The sequence below is a fragment of the Schistocerca gregaria genome, chromosome 3 (genome assembly GCF_023897955.1).
Source record: "Schistocerca gregaria isolate iqSchGreg1 chromosome 3, iqSchGreg1.2, whole genome shotgun sequence".
In the NCBI taxonomy this organism is placed as follows: domain Eukaryota; kingdom Metazoa; phylum Arthropoda; class Insecta; order Orthoptera; family Acrididae; genus Schistocerca; species Schistocerca gregaria.
Genome location: NC_064922.1, coordinates 609859375 through 609879066, shown reverse-complemented (window position 1 = coordinate 609879066; position 19692 = coordinate 609859375).

Sequence of the window (19692 nt, the reverse complement as noted above, 5' to 3'; positions counted from 1 at the left end):
AAGGAAGGCAGTGTCATTGGCATACTGCAAGAGGTGGACTGGAGGGGGGGGGGGGGGTTGGGGCATATCTGCCATGTACAGGACGTAGAGGAGAAGGGAGAGGACAGAGCCCTGGGGCACACCTGTGGAGGGGTAAAAGGTGGGGAATTTGCGATATGGATGGAAATGTAGGAGGGGCACTGGGAGAGGAAGGAGGCTATCAGACGGAAATAGTTGATAGGAAGGGCATGGGTCTGGAGATTAATCAGGAGACCAGGCTGCCGTACGCGGTCATAGGCCTTTTAGAGGTCTAGGGATACAAAAATGGCAGAGCGACAGGAGTTAAGCTGGAGGGAGAGGAGATGACTGAGGCGTAGGAGTTGGTCGTCTGTAAGGAAGGAAGGTCGAAAGCCACAGGGTGTTGGGGAGGAGGTGGTGTCGGTGGAGCTGGTAATGCATGCACCAGGTAAGGATGGATTCAAAGAGCTTGCTGAACACCAAGGTGAGACGTATAGGCTGATTGGAATAGGTAGCAGATGGAAGCTTGTTGGGTTTGGAGAACATCAGGATATGGGAGGTTTTGCACAGGTTGGGGATTAAGTTGTAGAGGGTGTCAAGGACTGCAAGGGACGGAGGGCAGTATTTGAGATGGAGGTAGGTAGGACAGTCGTGGCTGGGGGGTATCCGTATGTTCAATGACGTCAGGGTAGAGAGAATAATCAAATTGGGGATCATCTGGAATGGAAAAGACATTGGATAGGTGGGAGGCAGAGTGGTTGGCCTTACTGAGGTTGTCAGGAAAGAGATGGTCATCAAGAAAGATAGTGTACTGGGCGTTTCCCAGTAAGGCGGTGGAAAGCTGACCAATACTTGGAAAGAGTTTATTGGCGCTAAGTTGTGTGCATGTCCGTCGCCAGGCACGGCGTTTCTTTGCAGTAAATAAGTCGCGGATGTCTCGTTGTAATTGCCGGTGGTGGGTGAGTGTGTCCCGGTCACGAGTGCAGAGGGAGGATCGGTAGAGGCGACGGGATTCACGAAGGAGAAGTACGGCTTGAAACGTCCCCTTAGAACAATTTTATAAGACTGGTCTATGTGAAACGTCCTCTTTGAACAATTTTACACGACTGTGCTTAAACTGATACACAATAGTTTTTTAGCGCAACGCAATCTGACTTTCAAAAATCCCTACAAAAGAATGGCCCTGACTAACATTAACCTATACATTCCAAAAATCACTTACCTCACAAAAATCTTCGTTACTCAAGCTACTGCAATACAGCGAGCGCCACTACTGCCAGCTAAATAAAAGATTCAAACTACGGAAGGCACTAACTACTGATAGGCACAGTTAGCAAATGAAAGATTTTAATAGAGAACAAACAGTGTATTTACCTTAACAGTCAAAATATATATGATAGTTCATGACATCCAGTCTTACAAATTACAAAACTCCGCCATCTCTCTCCCCACGTCCACCACTGCTGGCGGCTCACCTCCAACTGCGCAACGCTACGCGCTGTTAGCATCCAGCTGCCGCTGCCCAACACTACAATGGCAGACAACAATGCAGACTAAACACAGACTGCACACGGCACAGCCAGTGATTTTTTCATACCGAGCGCTATGTGGCGTTACCAATAAGAAAACCTAAACAGCCTACTTACAGGCTTGTGAGGCAGGGCAAAGCCGTCTGCTGTTCCTAATCTATATAAACGGTTTAGGAAACAATCTGAGCAGCCCTCTTAGACTATTACAGATGATACTGACATTTACTGTCTCGTAAAGTCATCACATGATCAAAACCAATTGCAAAATTCGGTTACAGCACACTCCTTTTTACGCACCGACATACACTTCCGGAAAAAAATTGATACACCTGGAAAGACGTCGTCGACTTTGATTCGATGATAGCATACGAAACATAGAGGATACCAGATGTACTCGTAATTGTTTCAACGTCGTCCGCCAACAGATAGCGTAGTAGCATAGCAACCAGAGCGCCTCTGCGTCTACCCTTTAATAGGGAATGCTCATACTCGGAAGGCTCTGTGTGGTGCAGACGTGTGAAGCAAGCAGGCAACCATGTCACGGAGTCAAACTGTAAGAGGTCCATGATTACGGAATTTGTTGCTAGCGCACTCGAGCAGATGTAATTTCGATGGATTGCTCACGCGTTGCCTGCGATATGAAAGGTATAAGAGAATCTCAGACAAGAGAGCAGTATTGTATGCGGTAGGAACTGTGTAGTAGTAGCTTGCAGTCGTGTGTATGAAGTTGGCTGGGCCGGTCGTGGGGAGCAATGGCGGAGCCTGAACGATATAATATAAGGCAAAAGCAGCCTTGCGCGTATGTACTATTGTTATATCCAGTCCCATGCAAATGTATTTTTAAAAAATCTCTTAATAATAATCTTTCTTATAAAAATTAACTTTCGACAATCATTCAACTCAATTTAAAGTTTTACTAATTTCTCCAATCCTTGGTCATCCTGATTATTTTAAAGAAAAATCAGTTCTTTCTTTTTATACATGACAAATCTATCGGCCAGCATTGCACTGAGCTGTGCCAGAAAAATTTCTTATATGAGCAGATATATACGCGTTATCTGGCGACCTTATTGAGGTAAGAATTTTCTGTTTATTCAGAATGATCCGTCAGGGCTAAGACGCAGCACTGCTGACGTCCAAACTTCAGCAGTTTAAATTCACAGTCATTATTGAAAGGTTATAAGTGAGCGACAATTTTTATTGAGAGATTAGTCACTTTTTATTATTGGTAGTTTATGGAATTTATTTATTGGGAGGTTACGCTAAATTTCAATGTTATAATTATACAATGTTATAATTATATTTTTTGCTGTTGAGAGGTTACAGAATTTTTCTGTTGGGAGGTTCCAACACTTGTGCTTCATACAGCCAAATGAGAGAATCTGAGAGGGGTAATATTGTGGCTTTCTGTATGGCGGTATGGGCTTTTCGGATAATTGCCACACAAGTCAGACGTGCTGCGTCAGTTGCGCAAAGACGCTGGTGTCAGTGATCAGCTGAACATTCTCACATCTGTTGACGAGGTTCTGGACGTCCACGCAGCAGACACGCCAGCCAGGATCGTCGTATTGTAAGGGCAGCAGTGGCAGATCGTATAGCTACCACAGCGCAAATAAAAGGGCTTGTGAGTCGAGACGTGTCAACACGAAATGCTGCGAACGGGTTATTAACAATGGGACTACGGGCACTTCCACTAAGGCTACAACATCGACGTACACAGCTCGGCTGGTGCCGTCAGAGGATCACTTGGGAGACGGAGAGGCGCGCCGTGGTCTACAGAGATGAAAGCAAATTCTGTCTGCATGCTATGCCGGTCGTTAGCGCTTACGATATTGACCTGCTGAGTTATGTCCCGTAGGGGGCATTCGTCCAAGACAAACAAGCTCTACCCCGGCCTTGCGGCCTGGGGGGCGGTAAGCTACAACTCTCGTTCACCTTACGTGTTTCTGGAGATAACTCTAATCAGCGCTCAGTTCGTGCAGAATGTTGCTAGACCTGTTCTTCATCGTTCTTGCAACAGGATAGCGCTCGCCCACACCCTGCCCGTGAAACTCAATACGTCTGCAACACGTGCAGCAACTTCCCTGGTCAGCACGATCTGCAGAGTTGTCTCCAACCGAAGGCGTACGGAGTATGATGGACGAGAAGTGACTTGTGCGACTCATCAACCAACAACGCTCACGGAACAACGCGAACAGGTCGAGCACGCGTGGCCTAATGCATTCCAGGACAGTTCCTTCACTACTCCCAGTGGGCAGTCCATTAACTCAAAGAAAACTTTCGTGTCAGGATGGCTGTGGCAGCGTCGGACACCTTGTCGTACTTCTGGTGCTTCTGCTGAAACTTACTGTGTGAACTATATTGCTACAGATGGTATTGCTACAGACAACCAACAGTTAGGGTTTATTTCAATATAATTCAGATATTTTCTTCCTAAATAAATGAAATTTGTCGCAGACTTTCCGTTACGGAAGCGACTAATCCCCAATGTCGGAATGACAGACGAAAAAGATTTAACCTGAAAAGTATAAAAAAAGATAAAGAAATCCATTTTCTCCAACGTGCAGCACGTTGAAACGGAGCAACACGCCGGCAGCAGATAAAGTAACTACTGGGTTTGCGTAGGAAACAAAGAAAATGATGAGAAGTAATGATGATTTATTTCAGGGAAACGAAACTCGTTTGGTAACACTGGCCATTAAAATTGGTACTCCACGAAGACGACGTGCTACAGACGCGAAATTTAACCGACAGGAAGAAGATGCTGTGATATGCAAATGATAGGCTTTTCAGAGTATTCACACAAGATTGGCGCCGGTGGCGACACCTACAACGTGTTGACATGAGGAAAGTTTCCAACCGATTTCTCATACACAAACAGCAGTTGGCCGGCGTTGCCTGGTGAAACGTTGTTGTGATGCCTCGTGTAAGGAGGAGAAATGCGTACCATCACGTTTCCGTCTCTGATAAAGGTCGGATTGTAGCCTATCGCGTTTGCGGTTGATCCTATCGCGACATTGCTGCTCGCGTTGGATTCGGTGGGTTCAGGAGGGTAATACGTAACGCCGTGCTGGATCCCAACGGCCTCGTATCACTAACAGTCGAGATGACAGGCATCTTATCCGCATTGCTGTAACGGATCCTGCAGCCACGTCTCGATCCCTGAGTCAACAGATGGGGACGTTTGCAAGAGTACAACCATCTGCACGAACAGTTCGACGACGCTTGCAGCAACATGGACTATCAGCTCGGAGACCATGGCTGCTGTTACCCTTGACGCTGCATCACAGACAGGAGCGCCTGCGATGGTGTACTCAACGACGTGCCTGAGCCTGCGAATGGCAAAACGTCATTGTTTCGGATATATCCAGGTTCTGTTTACAGTGCGGTTACCATGCCTTTGGTTCCCTAAAAAAGGCTTTGAAGGGTTGACGATATCTGTAGGACGAGGATTTGCAGTGGCCAGTGACGGACTTCAGGCAGCAGGACACAGTGTTATACCAAGCAGGTATATTCAGCCTGGTACTTCGGTGGGATGGTTGCCTCAATGCTCACTGCGATTTTACCTGATTGGCATACCGCTTCCTGACTGTACAGCCTACGAACGAAATATTTTTTATGTCCCCTTATAATTTTCTGGGAAAAAAATTGCACATTAAGTTCATGTACTTGCTTGAGAAGGTTTTATCCGATCTATGATTGTAGCCATATGATACATAATCTCATCATCTGTTAGACTCTGTGATTGAAATTTAGGGAAATTGATTTATGACATGCACTTTTTTTATATGGCTGCGTGTAACAGTCGACTTGGCGTCGTCAGCTTAAGCGTGAACGGATTTGGAAAAGTCTGTGACCAAAATATATGTCTGTAGAACATACGGTAGCCTCTCCAAGACATTATATATGGGTTAGGAACCTGTCGCATGTTTCGTCTGCTGGTCAGTGAGATAACGCACAACAGGGACACCAATACATGGGCCTTACAAGATTTGGAATTCAATGAAACACAAGGTTTGCAAGTTCTGAGGAGATATCAGCAAGCATCGCGTTACTCATTAATGCTTTTACAAGGGACATTTTTTGGCCAATGTGTGGGTTTCATCGCGGGAAAAGAGGGCATTATACAAGAACAACGAAATTTGCTGACAAGTCATCATTTGAGGAGACGTGCAATTCGAGATGGCCATAGAAAGGTGAGGACTCACTCAGAGCGAATTTTGAGGAATACCAGGGGTGAGTGGAGACAGAAAGGCGTGGTTATGTGGAGCACTTTGCTGCTAGGTCTGATGGGAGCCAGCCAGCTCCACTGCTGCTGGGAGACTGCCCAAGACTCTGGTCGTGAGTGTAAGCGAAAACGATCAGCGATAGTCATTTCTGGTGACTACACAGCCCGTTTCACTGGCCTCCTCAGGTAAACAATGACCACCAACCATAGATGACGACTCAGGAGTCGTTGGGACTCCGCAATCATCACGCACTTCCCAATTAAGAAATCCACAAGCGGATATAGATAAGAATGCATCTGCAAATATTCCGTTTGCCTCAAAATACAACTTCATAACCAGGAAAGTGATTCTTCGATAAGTATTAATGTTACGGATAATTTGATCTTAATTTTAATTTTAAGTTTAGTGTGTGATGGAAAGATGTTAGTCGTTGAGAATATGTTTTTGTAAAGGGTAACTTCGTGAATTTAGGTGTGGTAGTAAGAGATAATACGTGTGGAAATAAAAGCAATTATCCTCTTCGTTTTCCTGGCCTTTTGCCGTATCTTCTCGGGGTCAGTGTGTTAATCTGGATTTGACAATGTTAGTGGTAGAGAGTACGAGCAAATGGGAGGACGGTGATTCATATCACCGTCCGGCCATACAGATTGAGCTTTTCCGTGATTCCCGCCAGATCGCTTGCGGTAAATGCAAGCATGGTTCCTCTGAAAATGATACGGTCGATTTGCTTACCCATCCTTCCGCTACCGGAGTTCGCACTCTGACGATTTCTTCGTCGACGGGCGATAAACCCTAATCTTCCACCTTTGTTTCTGACGGCTCCATTCCTAAAAAGCAATAAGTTCTGCAACGTCCATAATCTCATACTGCAAGGTCTCAGGTTGTAAATTAGTTTTTTCCGCTAGTTCTTACTGAATCTGATAAGGGTAACATTACGTTTTTAAGACCTATTGCTACGTCTTTGTTCGTTACATTTCTCACTTTTATGAACTATGTTTGTCAGAGTCTTCACAACATGCATGAATCTTTAAGTACATAAATGGTTTCTTATCTGCCATACCAAAGCGTTGATTATGGTGTTTTTAACGCTATCATGGAAGTGCTAACAACTAACGAAACAAGTTTTTAAATGTCCCACCGTAGTATGCTGTGGCTAAAAAAAATTGTAAATGTTATCAACGTTTTCGAAATACAAAATTATGTCTTGATTAGCCTCTTAACCTCTACAGCACGTTTAAGGGGACTAGTGCACGAATAAGCATAAAAAAAATCGATTTTTTCATTTGTGTCCAAATAAATTATCTGTAGTTCTCTGAACAAGAAGAAGTTTACTTCGTGAAAATGGTAATGACGAATGTTTGAAAATTAGAGAAATTTAAAAAAGTTTGCACAAATTACGACACTCCCCCGTAACGCAGACAGCTCTGTTTAAAACACAATTTTGTTGTCACTTGTTTGTTTTTTATGTCTTTTTACTCTCTAATATTTTAGTGAAACAAGATTATTAGAGAAGTAATTGCATAGTAGGACTTAAAACCGAAAAGAGAGTTCTACCAACTGTATATCGGAACGTATACCAAAAACTGTTCTGGTAGGACTAATTACTTTGAAGAAAGGTGTGCTGTCTGCTCTGCTATGTTTTAATGATAGTGCAGTGCCAGGATTTAAAGTTACTGAGTTGATAGGAGTGCCTTGTCGACTACTCATGCAAAGAAATTTAAATGCCATTGACCGCAGGAGGCCCTTCGAAGCAGATAAACCAGTGTCGAAAGCCACCAAAGAAGCAAGAATAAGAAATAAAAGTCTGGAAAAGAAAAATGTCAGAAACAAGATGAATATGGACCTGGAATGCATTGGTGTTAAGCAACTAGGTGGAGAAACAAACTTCACCTTTAACTTCCCAGGAGTTCACTTTTTTATGTTCCGGTACACAGTGGTTAATAACTACTTGAGATTGACTACTTAAGGTTGACATCTTTTATACTGTCTTAAACATACTTAACTAAAAAGAAGATTTTTCTTAAGACTTAAATTTGAAAATTAAAGACTTTCTTAAAGAAAAAAATTGAGTTAATTGCTGAATCTTTTATAATCGTTATAAAAAATCTTTGAGCCATGACTTATGACAACAACATCTTTTAAAACTCTGCTTCAAACATACATAGTAAGCAACTTCCAGAAAAAAATCAAGCTTCTACTTTGTTTTGATTTCGAGATACTGTACCAATTTTGTACATAAATAATTAACATGCTGTATTTCACTTGCAACACAAAATAGAATGAAGTAAAAACTATGAGACCAAAAGCTGTGATTCGTACATCAGATTGTTCCCAAACGATCTGTTTAAGGATGGTAAACATTTCATGTGCTCACAACTTTTATTCCCTACAGTATTTAGAAAACTAAAATTTGTGTTTACGAAGCAGTCCCATTACGGATTAAATCTAAATTTTGACTTGATTCTTTTTTGCACACCATTCTATACGACATTCATTATGGTTGCTCCATCATATCCTTGGCCGAAGCATTTACTCACATCTATCGTTATAAATATTCAATTGACTGATATTTGTATCCAAATGTAGATTGAACTTTTGCCTCGTTAAAGTGGATAATTGATTCGCATACCTTCACGTCAGAATTATTTCCAAGACAATGTTTCACTATTTTAAAAATCGAAAGATATCTTCTTCCTGGTCAGTTTTATTAGTTTTTCCGCTTTTCCTTCCCATGTTAATTTTTCACCATGTCCTACTTCTTTTTTTCCAAAGGTAATTTATCATCGAGATCATTGCTCCAATCATTCTAGCCTAGTTATGGTCCTGCCATTATCGCTGGATAGTTTTCCAAATGTACGGTGATTACTTCCACATATCCTCTTCCAGTAAACAACGTACCGCGACGTGACGCAGCTCTCAACAATAGAGGGGTCTGTGCAGCGGCACACGCCGTTGCTGAGCATCATTTTGAGACGCGGCGGCAGGCCAGCAGCATAAACGTGGCGTTCCCCAGTCTGCAGAATCTTAGGACACCCGTGAAATGCAGTAACGATATGGAGCAACGAAAGCAATCAGAAGGTAAGTTATCTAATGAAGTTGCGCCAATCCGTGGCGCCCAAAACGCAAGCGTCAAACCACTACAGCTTTCTGGAGACACATAACATAAATTTTCGCAGTCTTCAATAGTTAATGAGAACGTACATTTATGACACTGCAGCAATATTTACCGTAGTTTGGCTTGAAAAATCAGTCATCCAGATTGTTTATCAATGTTTGTTCAAAAAATGGCTCTGAGCACTTTGGGACTCAACTTAGAACTACTTAAACCTAACTAACCTAAGGACATCACACACATCCATGCCCGAGGCAGGATTCGAACCTGCGACCGTAGCAGTCGCACGGTTCCGGACTGAGCGCCTAGAACCGCGAGACCACCGCGGCCGGCTATCAATGTTTGTTTGAGGCAGTTTGTGTTGGAGGAGCATCTGTTTCATAAAACTTTAAATTGCAGAAAATTTGAAATACTACAAACTGTACATCCTTCTACCAAGTTTCAATGACAAGTGATATCTGTATTAGCTCGTACAGGCATTGTTCGAAAAGTAATGTGTGTCACTGTGGTGTCTCGAAACACACGTTTCCCGCGCACATAGGCTACAATAATAGGCTACACTAAGAAAAAATATTATAAGAATTTATGACGATTATAAATGAATTTCGAGCATTAAGCTGTGTTTTTTGTCAGAAAGCTAATTTTCCTTTTAAATCGTAGGTGTCCAAAAATAAATGAAATTCGATTTGAAATTTCTGCTTGTGCTTACATGCAGTTACATCAAGTGGGCCAACTTTCAACTCTGGCAGTACAGTTCGTATCCTCAGTCCCAGTAAGCTGCATCCACATTTTCATGGTTTCTCGTCTCTCCAGTACGGATGCGGTAGAGATTTCAGAAATTCGTCCTGCTAATGTGGTGATTTTTCTCGCTACCAGCTTCGGCGATCAAATGATACTGTGCGCAATACGTCCGACCCTATATTCGTCAATGTTCAGTGTTGTTTCATTTCTGTGACGAATTATTTGTAGCAGTGACTGTCGAATCCCCTGGTATGACACTGCAACTATTAATCGTTCACTCTGAGAAGACTCTCCGAGCAGTCGCTGACGGCAGTAGTCCTGTCAACGAAGGAAAATTAGGGTAAAAATTGTGTAGTCGCAAATTTTGTAGCGTGGTGGGAGAGGTATGAACAGCATACTAAAAATCCTGAGATTTGGTGACCGTTGGTTTGGGAAACCGTTTAGAGATTACTTTTTACGTTTTTCTTGAATCTACATCCACATGTACATCCATACTCCGCAAGCCACATGACGGTGTGTGGCGGAGGGTACCCTGAGTACCTCTATCGGTTCTCCCTTTTATTTCAGTCTCGCATTGTTCGTGGAAAGAAAATTGTCGGTATGCCTCTGTGTGGGCTCTAATCTCTCTGAGTTTATCCTCATGGTCTCTTCGCGAGATATACGTAGGACGGAGATATATATTGCTTGACTCCTCGTTGAAGGTATGTTCTCGAAACTTCAACAAAAGCCCGTACCGAGCTGCTGAGCGTCTTTCTTGCAGAGTCTTCCACTGGAGTTATATCTATCATCCCCGTAAAGCTTTCGCGATTACTAAATGATCCTGTAACGAAGTTCGCTGCTCTCTGTTGGACCTTCCCTATCTCTTCTATCAACCCTATCTGGTACGGGTCCCGCACCGGTGAGCAGTATTCAAGCAGTGGGCGAACAAGTGTACTGTAACCTACTTCCTTTGTTTTCGGATTGCATTTCCTTAGGATTCTTCCAATGAATCTCACTCAGTCTGGCATCTGCTTTACCGACGGTTAATTTTACATGGTCATTCCATTTTAAATCACTCCTAATGCGTACTCCCAGATAATTTATGGAATTAACTGCTTCCAGTTGCTGACCTGCTACATTGTAGCTAAATGATAAAGGATCTTTGCTCCTGTGTATTCGCAGCACATTACACCTGTCTACATTGAAATTCAATTGCAATCCCCTGCACCATTCGTCAATTCGATGCAGATCCTCCTACATTTCAGTACAATTTTCCATTGTTACAACCTCTCGATATACTACAGCATCATCCGCAAAAAGCCTCAGTGGACTTCCGACGTTATCCACAAGGTCATTTATGTATATTTTGAGTAGCAACGGTCCTACGACACTCCCCTGCGGCACACATGAAATCACTCTTACTTAGGAAGACTTCTCTCCATTGAGAATGACATGCTGCGTTCTGTTATCTAGGAACTCTTCAATCTAATCACACAATTGGTCTGTTAGTCCATATGCTCTTACTTTGTTCATTAAACGACTGTGGGGAACTGTATCGAACGCCTTGCGGAAGTCAAGAAACATGGCATCTATCTGTGAACCCGTGTCTATGGCCCTTTGAGTCTCGTGGACCAATAGCGCGAGCTGGGTTTCACACGATCGTCTCTTACGAAACCCATGCTGATTCCTACAGAGTAGATTTCTGATCTCCAGAAAAGTCATTATACTCGAACATAATACGTGTTCCAAAATTCTATAACTGATCGACGTTAGAGATATAGGACTATGGTGCTGCACATCTGTTCGACGTCCCTTCTTGAAAACGGGGATGACCTGCGCCCTTTTCCAATCCATTGGAACGCTTCGCTCTTCTAGAGACCTACGGTGCACCGCTGCAAGAAGGGGGGCAAGTTACTTCGCGTACTCTCTGTAAAATCGAACTGGTATCCCATCAGGTCCAGCGGCCTTTCCTCTTTTGAACGATTTTAATTGTTTTTCTATCCCTCTCTCATCTATTTCGATATCTACCATTTTGTCATCTGTGCGACAATCTAGAGAAGGAACTACAGTGCAGTCTTCCTATGTGAAACAGCTTTGGAAAAAAGACATTTAGTATTTCGGCCTTTAGTCTGTCATCCTGTTTCAGTACCATTTTGGTCACAGTGTCTGGACATTTTGTTTTGATCCACCTACCGCTTTGACATAGGACCAAAATTTCTTAGGATTTTCTGCCAAGTCAGTACATAGAACTTTACTTTCGAATTCATTGAAAGACTCTCGCATAGCCCTCCTCACACTACATTTCGCTTCGTGTAATATTTGTTTGTCTGCGAGGCTTTGGCTATCTTTATGTTTGCTGTGAAGTTCCCTTTGCTTCCGCAGCAGTTTCCTAACTCGGTTGTTGTACCATGGTGGCTCTTTTCCATTTCTTACGATCTTTCTTGGTATATACTCATCTAATGCATATTGTACGATGGTTTTGATCTTTGTCCACTGATCCTGAACACTATCTGTAATTCAGACAAATCTTTTGTGTTGAGCCGTCAAGTACTCTGAAATTTGCTTTTTGTCACTTTTGCTAAACAGAAAAATCTTCCTACCTTTTTTAACATTTCTATTTACGGCTGAAATCATCGAAGCAGTAACCGCTTTATGATCGCCTATTCCCTGTTCTGCGTTAACTGTTTCAAATAGTTCGGGGCTGTTCGTCATCAGAAGGTCTAATATGTTATAGCCACGAGTCGGCTCTCTGTTTAACTACTCAAGATTGTTGTTGTTGTTGTCTTCAGTCCTGAGACTGGTTTGATGCAGCTCTCCATGCTACTCTATCCTGTGTAAGCTTCTTCATCACCCAGTACCTACTGCAGCCTACATCCTTCTGAATCTGTGTACTCATCTCTCGGTCTCCCTCTACGATTTTTACCCTCCACACTGCCCTCCAATGCTAAATTTGTGATCCCTTGATGCCTCAAAACATGTCCCACCAAGCGATCCCTTCTTCTAGTCAAGTTGTGCCACAAACTTCTCTTCTCCCAATCCTATTCAATACCTCCTCGTTAGTTATGTGATCTACCCATCTAATCTTCAGCATTCTTCTGTAGCACTACATTTCGAAAGCTTCTATTCTCTTCTTGTCCAAGCTAGTTATCGTCCATGTTTCACTTCCATACATGGCTCCACTCCATACAAATACTTTCAGAAACGACTTCCTGATACATAAATCTATATTCGATGTTAACAAATTTCTCTTCTTCATAAACGCTTTTCTTGCCATTGCCAGTCTACATTTTATATCCTCTCTACTTCGACCATCATCAGTTATTTTACTTCCTAAAGAGCAAAACTCCTTTACTACTTTAAGTGTCTCATTTCCTAATCTAATTCCCTCAGCATCACCCGATTTAATTTGATTACATTCCATTATCCTCGTTTTGCTTTTGTTGATGTTCATCTTATATCCTCCTTTCAAGACACTGTCCATTCCGTTCAACTGCTCTTCCAAGTCCTTTGCCGTCTCTGACAGAATTACAATGTCATCGGCGAACCTCAAAGTTTTTATTTCTTCTCCGTGAATTTTAATACCTACTCCAAATTTTTCTTTTGTTTCCTTCACTGCTTGCTCAATATACAGATTGAATAACATCGGGGACAGGCTACAACCCTGTCTCACTCCTTTCCCAACCACTGCTTCCCTTTCATGCCCCTCGACTCTTATGACCGCCATCTGGTTTCTGTACAAGTTGTAAATAGCCTTTCGCTCCCTGTATTTTACCCCTCCCACCTTTAGAATTTGAAAAAGAGTATTCCAGTCAACATTGTCAAAAGCTTTCTCTAAGTCTACAAATGCTAGAAACGTAGGTTTCCCCTTCCTTAATCTAGCCTCTAAGATAAGTCGTAAGGTCAGTATTGCCTCACGTGTCCCAACATTTCTACGGAATCCAAACTGATCCTCCCCGAGGTCCGCATCTACCAGTTTTTCCATTCGTCTGTAAAGATTTCGCGTTAGTATTTTGCAGCTGTGACTTATTAAACTGATAGTTCGGTAATTTTCACATCCGTCAGCACCTGCTTTCTTTGCGATTGGAATTATTATATTCTTCTTGAAGTCTGAGGGTATTTCGCCTGTCTCATACATCTTGCTCACCAGGTAGTAGAGTTTTGTCATGACTGGCTCTCCCAAGGCCGTCAGTAGTTCTAATGGAATGTTGTCTACTCCGGGGGCCTTGTTTCGGCTCAGGTCTTTTAGTGCTCTGTCAAACTCTTCACGCAGTATCGTAACTCCCATTTCGTCTTCATCTACATCCTCTTCCATTTCCATAATATTGTCCTCAAGTACATCGCCCTTGTATAAACCTTCTATATACTCCTTCCACCTTTCTGCATTCCCTTCTTTGCTTAGAACTGGGTTGCCATCTGAGCTCTTAATATTCATACACGTGGTTCTCTTCTCTCCAAAGATCTCTTTAATTTTCCTGTAGGCAGTATCTATCTTACCCCTAGTGAGATAAGCTTCTACATCCTTACATTTGTCCTCTAGCCATCCCTGGTTAGCCATTTTGCACTTTCTGTCGATCTCATTTTTGAGACGTTTGTATTCCTTTTTGCCTGCTTCATTTACTGCATTTTTATATTTTCTCCTTTCATCAATTAAATTCAATATTTCTTCTGTTACCCAAGGATTTCTAGCAGCCCTCGTCTTTTTACCTACTTTATCCTCTGCTGCCTTCACTACTTCATCCCTCAGAGCTACCCATTCTTCTTCTACTGTATTTCTTTCCCCTATTCCTGTTAATTGTTCCCTTATGCTCTCCCTGAAACTCTGTACAACCTCTGGTTCTTTCAGTTTATCCAGGTCCCATCTCCTTAATTTCCCACATTTTTGCAGTTTCTTCAGTTTTCATCTACAGGTCATAACCAATAGATTGTGGTCAGAGTCCACATCTGCCCCTGGAAATGTCTTACAACTTAAAACCTGGTTCCTAAATCTCTGTCTTACCATTATATAATCTATCTGATACCTTTTAGTATCTCCAGGGTTCTTCCATGTATACAACCTTCTTTCATGATTCTTAAACCAAGTGTTAGCTATGATTAAGTTATGCTCTGTGCAAAATTCTACTAGGCGGCTTCCTCTTTCATTTCTTAGCCCCATCCATATTCACCTACTATGTTTCCTTCCCTCCCTTCTCCTACACTCGAATTCCAGTCACCCATTACTATTAAATTTTCGTCTCCCTTCACTATCTGAATAACTTCTTTTATTTCATCGTACATTTCTTCAATTTCTTCGTCATCTGCAGAGCTAGTTGGCATATAAACTTGTACTACTGTAGTAGGTGTGGGCTTCGTATCTATCTTGGCCACAATAATGCGTTCACTATGCTGTTTGTAGTAGCTTACCCGCATTCCTATTTTCCTACTCATTATTAAACCTACTCCTGCATTACCCCTATTTGATTTTGTGTTTATAACCCTGTAGTCACCTGACCAGAAGTCTTGTTCCTCCTGCCACCGAACTTCACTAATTCCCACTATATCTAACTTTAACCTATCCATTTCCCTTTTTAAATTTTCTAACCTACCTGCCCGATTAAGGGATCTGACATTGCACGCTCCGATCCGTAGGACGCCAGTTTTCTTTCTCCTGATAACGACATCCTCTTGAGTAGTCCCCTCCCGGAGATCCGAATGGGGGACTATTTTACCTCCGGAATATTTTACCCAAGAGGACGCCATCATCATTTAATCATACAGTAATGCTGCATGTCCTCGGGAAAAATTACGGCTGTAGTTTCCCCTTGCTTTCAGCCGTTCGCAGAACCAGCACAGCAAGGCCCTTTTGGTTAATGTTGCAAGGCCAGATCAGTTAATCATCCAGACTGTTGCCCCTGCAACTACTGAGAAGGCTGCTGCCCCTCTTCAGGAACCACACGTTTGTCTGGCCTCTCAACAGATACCCCTCCGTTGTGGTTGCACCTACGGTACGGCCATCTGTATCGCTGAGGCACGCAAGCCTCCCCACCAACGGCAAGGTCCATGGTTCATGGAGGGGAGGGGGGGGGGGGGGGGGGGGGTACTCAAGGTAGTTTTCAGATAATGCACTTAAAAAGTTTCACTGACGTTTGAGTCTCCCAGTCTATATCTGGCAAATTAAAATCTCTACCCAGAACTATTACGTGGTCGGGAAATGTACTCGAAATATTTTCCAAATTTTCCTTCGAGAGCTCTGCCACAACAGCTGCTGAGCCAGGGGGCCTATAGAGACATCCAATTACCATGTTTGAGCCTGCTTTAACCGGAAACCTAAGCTTCTAGCAAAAAAAAGGTTTCCCAGTACAAAATACTACATTAAATTTTCCACAAAAAGGAACCAATTCATTTTTTTCTCTAGAACGAGCAGTTTCCGCGTTAGAGGGGAAGAAAGAATCGTAGATTACTGAAATGTTGTCTTGACGGTATAAAATCTGTTTATTTTTAAATGAAGGGATGAATTGTGTACTGGGGGTGCTGGGGGAGAGGAGGAGGAGGCAGGGGTTGACGTTAAAAGTGCGATTGAAGGTAGGTCACCTTCTTTCACGTCTGCAAAGTGAAAAGCGAGCAAGTGATTCCACAATCCATCTACCCAACTACATCACAAGAAGAAACTGCAGGGTGCTTCACAAAGTTAAACCGACCCACAGACATGCCCGGGGGGAGGGGGAGGGCGGGGGAGGCGGGAGTGAGGAGTGAGGGGATGGTTATTTTCCATAAAGCGCGTTAACACTACATGGAGTGCATACATTAGTTACTAATAATATTAACACAAGAAAGGCTTGTGCACAGACTGCATAATCTCTGCACATTGCTCCACACAGCTAGAGGGAAAACCTATTCTTAGTTTTCCTGTACATCATCTGTAGTGTCCTTTCGGAAATGGCATCTTCCCACAGCTCGAACGCCTCCCACTTTTCAGTTTACAGGCAGAACATACGTCCTCAGCATTTCCTGTCGATTTCTCTTACGCGAATCGAAAAAATAACTTCACCGAGCATGTGCTTATATAGTGCAGTTATTTTAATTTTATTTAATGACTATTCATTAGCAGTTTTTAAGTGAGCTTTTATGTGAAAAAGTTCCTCTGAACAATAGCTGAGAAGTGTTTAATTTGTGACTAATGTTGGCAGTGACCTGTGTAGTTTTGGTGGTAAAGGGAGTAAAATGGTAAATGTGGCACGTTGCAACTGTCTGTTGTTGATAGCATATTGTAAAGACATACAATTTTGTTGTAGCCACTTGATGATGAATTAATGAACAGCCAGAAAGTTACTGTAATTCTCTCGCCATTAATTGTCAGTGGTAGACCGCATAATTCTCTTCCATTCAGGTATTGCTGGCATTTATAGAGTGGGCTGCAGTGAGTGGAGCCACACATCTACAGTGTATCTTCCAAGTTAGTTGTGAATGTGTCTGATGTAATGGAACTGATCATGTTCAGGTCTAGAACACAAATCTGCTGCCCCTAGATTGCTTGACTTGCAATGAAATATCTGACGTTCAGTAACGCTTGTTGCCGAGGGAGAGGATTTAATCACCTAGGCCTTTCCATACCTTGGCAAAACTGAGGCTCAGGTGATGCATTTGATGCCTCCCACGGTGGTAATAGCACCCCAGTCAGCGATAGGCTAGACAATGAAATCGACATTGTCGAATACACTTTGGCAGGGTGTTACGCTTGGGACAGGCTCTCCAGTGTGGTAGGGACTAGGGAGCTCCAGCTGTTGAGCTTTTTTATGTAACAGCTCCCTTTACAACTGCAAATAGGTACTCACTTAATAGCCGGCAATTGTGGGCGAGCAGTTCTAGGCGCTTCAGTCCGGAACCGCGCTGCTGCTACGGTCGCAGATTCGAATCCTGTCTCGGACATGGATGTGTGTGATGTCCTTAGGTTAGTTAGGTTTAAGTAGTTCTAAGTTCTAGGGGACTGATGACTACAGATGTTAAGTCTCATAGTGCTCGGAGCCATTTTGAACTCACTTAATAAAATGAAAAATACACTCCTGGAAATTGAAATAAGAACACCGTGAATTCATTGTCCCAGGAAGGGGAAACTTTATTGACACATTCCTGGAGTCAGATACATCACATGATCACACTGACAGAACCACAGGCACATAGACACAGGCAACAAAGCATGCACTATGTCGGCACTAGTACAGTGTATATCCACCTTTCGCAGCAATGCAGGCTGCTATTCTCCCATGGAAACGATCGTAGAGATGCTGGATGTAGTCCTGTGGAACGGCTTGCCATGCCATTTCCACCTGGCGCCTCAGTTGGACCAGCGTTCATGCTGGACCTGCAGACCGCGTGAGACGACGCTTCATCCAGTCCCAAACATGTTCAATGGGGGACAGATCCGGAGATCTTGCTGGCCAGGGTAGTTGACTTACACCTTCTAGAGCACGTTGGGTGGCACGGGATACATGCGTACGTGCATTGTCCTGTTGGAACAGCAAGTTCCCTTGCCGGTCTAGGAATGGTGGAACGATGGGTTCGATGACGGTTTGGATGTACCGTGCACTATTCAGTGTCCCCTCGACGATCACCAGAGGTGTACGGCCAGTGTAGGAGATCGCTCCCCACACCATGATGCCGGGTGTTGGCCCTGCGTGCCTCGGTCATATGCAGTCCTGATTGTGGCGCTCACCTGCACGGCGCCAAACACGCATACGACCATCATTGGCACCAAGGCAGAAGCGACTCTTATCGCTGAAGACGACACGTCTCCATTCGTCCCTCCATTCACGCCTGTCGCGACACCACTGGAGGCGGGCTGCGCGATGTTGGGGCGTGAGCGGAAGACGGCCTAATGATGTGCGGGACCGTAGCCCAGCTTCATGGAGACGGTTGCGAATGGTCCTCGCCGATACCCCAGGAGCAACAGTGTCCCTAATTTGCTGGGAAGTGGCGGTGCGGTCCCCTACGGCACTGCGTAGGATCCTACGGTCTTGGCGTGCATCCGTGCGTCGCTGCGGTTCGGTCCCAGGTCGACGGGCACGTGCACCTTCCGCCGACCACTGGCGACAACATCGATGTACTGTGGAGACCTTACGCCCCACGTGTTGAGCAATTCGGCGGTACGTCCACCCGGCCTCCCGCATGCCCACTATACGCCCTCGCTCAAAGTCCTTCAACTGCACATACGGTTCACGTCCACGCTGTCGCGGCATGCTACCAGTGTTAAAGACTGCGATGGAGCTCCGTATGCCACGGCAAACTGGCTGACACTGACGGCGGTGGTGCACAAATACTGCGCAGCTAGCGCCATTCGACGGCCAACACCGCGGCTCCTGGTGTGTCCGCTGTGCCGTGCGTGTGATCATTGCTTGTACAGCCCTCTCGCAGTGTCCGGAGCAAGTATGGTGGGTCTGACACACCGGTGTCAATGTGTTCTTTTTTCCATTTCCAGGAGTGTAGCTCCACTACATAAACACGGGCAGCCGGGATTAGCCGAACGGTCTAGGACGCTGCAGTCATGGACTTTGCGGCTGATCCCGGCGGAGGTTCGAGTCCTCCCTCGGGCATGGGTGTGTGTGTTTGTCCTTAGGATAATTTAGGTGAAGTAGTGTGTAGGCTTAGGGACTGATGACCTTAGTAATTAAGTCCCATAAGATTTCACACACATTTGAACATAAACACGGGATCAGGGAAGTTATTTTATCTACTAGCATAAGAGAAATGGCCAGGAAATGCTGGGAAAGCATTGTAAACTAAAAAGCGAGTGGTGCTCGTGGTGGGGGGTGTTGCAGTTGCCATGCAGGATGACTACGAATTAATTTCTCGTCTAGCAGTGTAGAACAATGTGCTGAGATTTACTTACATATCTCCTGTCCATATGCGTTTCTTGCGTTTGTAATATTAGTAACTCATGGTCTACATTCCGTGTACTGTCAAAACACTTTGTGGAAAATAAGCAACCCCGCACGTATCTGCGCACTGCGTCGCATTAATAGGACCTTTTTTGTAGGAAATTTAATGTAGTGTAATTTTGTACTGAGAAACATATGACTAGACGCCACGATTTTCGTTTTATTCAAGAAAAACATAAGAAAATTGGTCTTCTAAT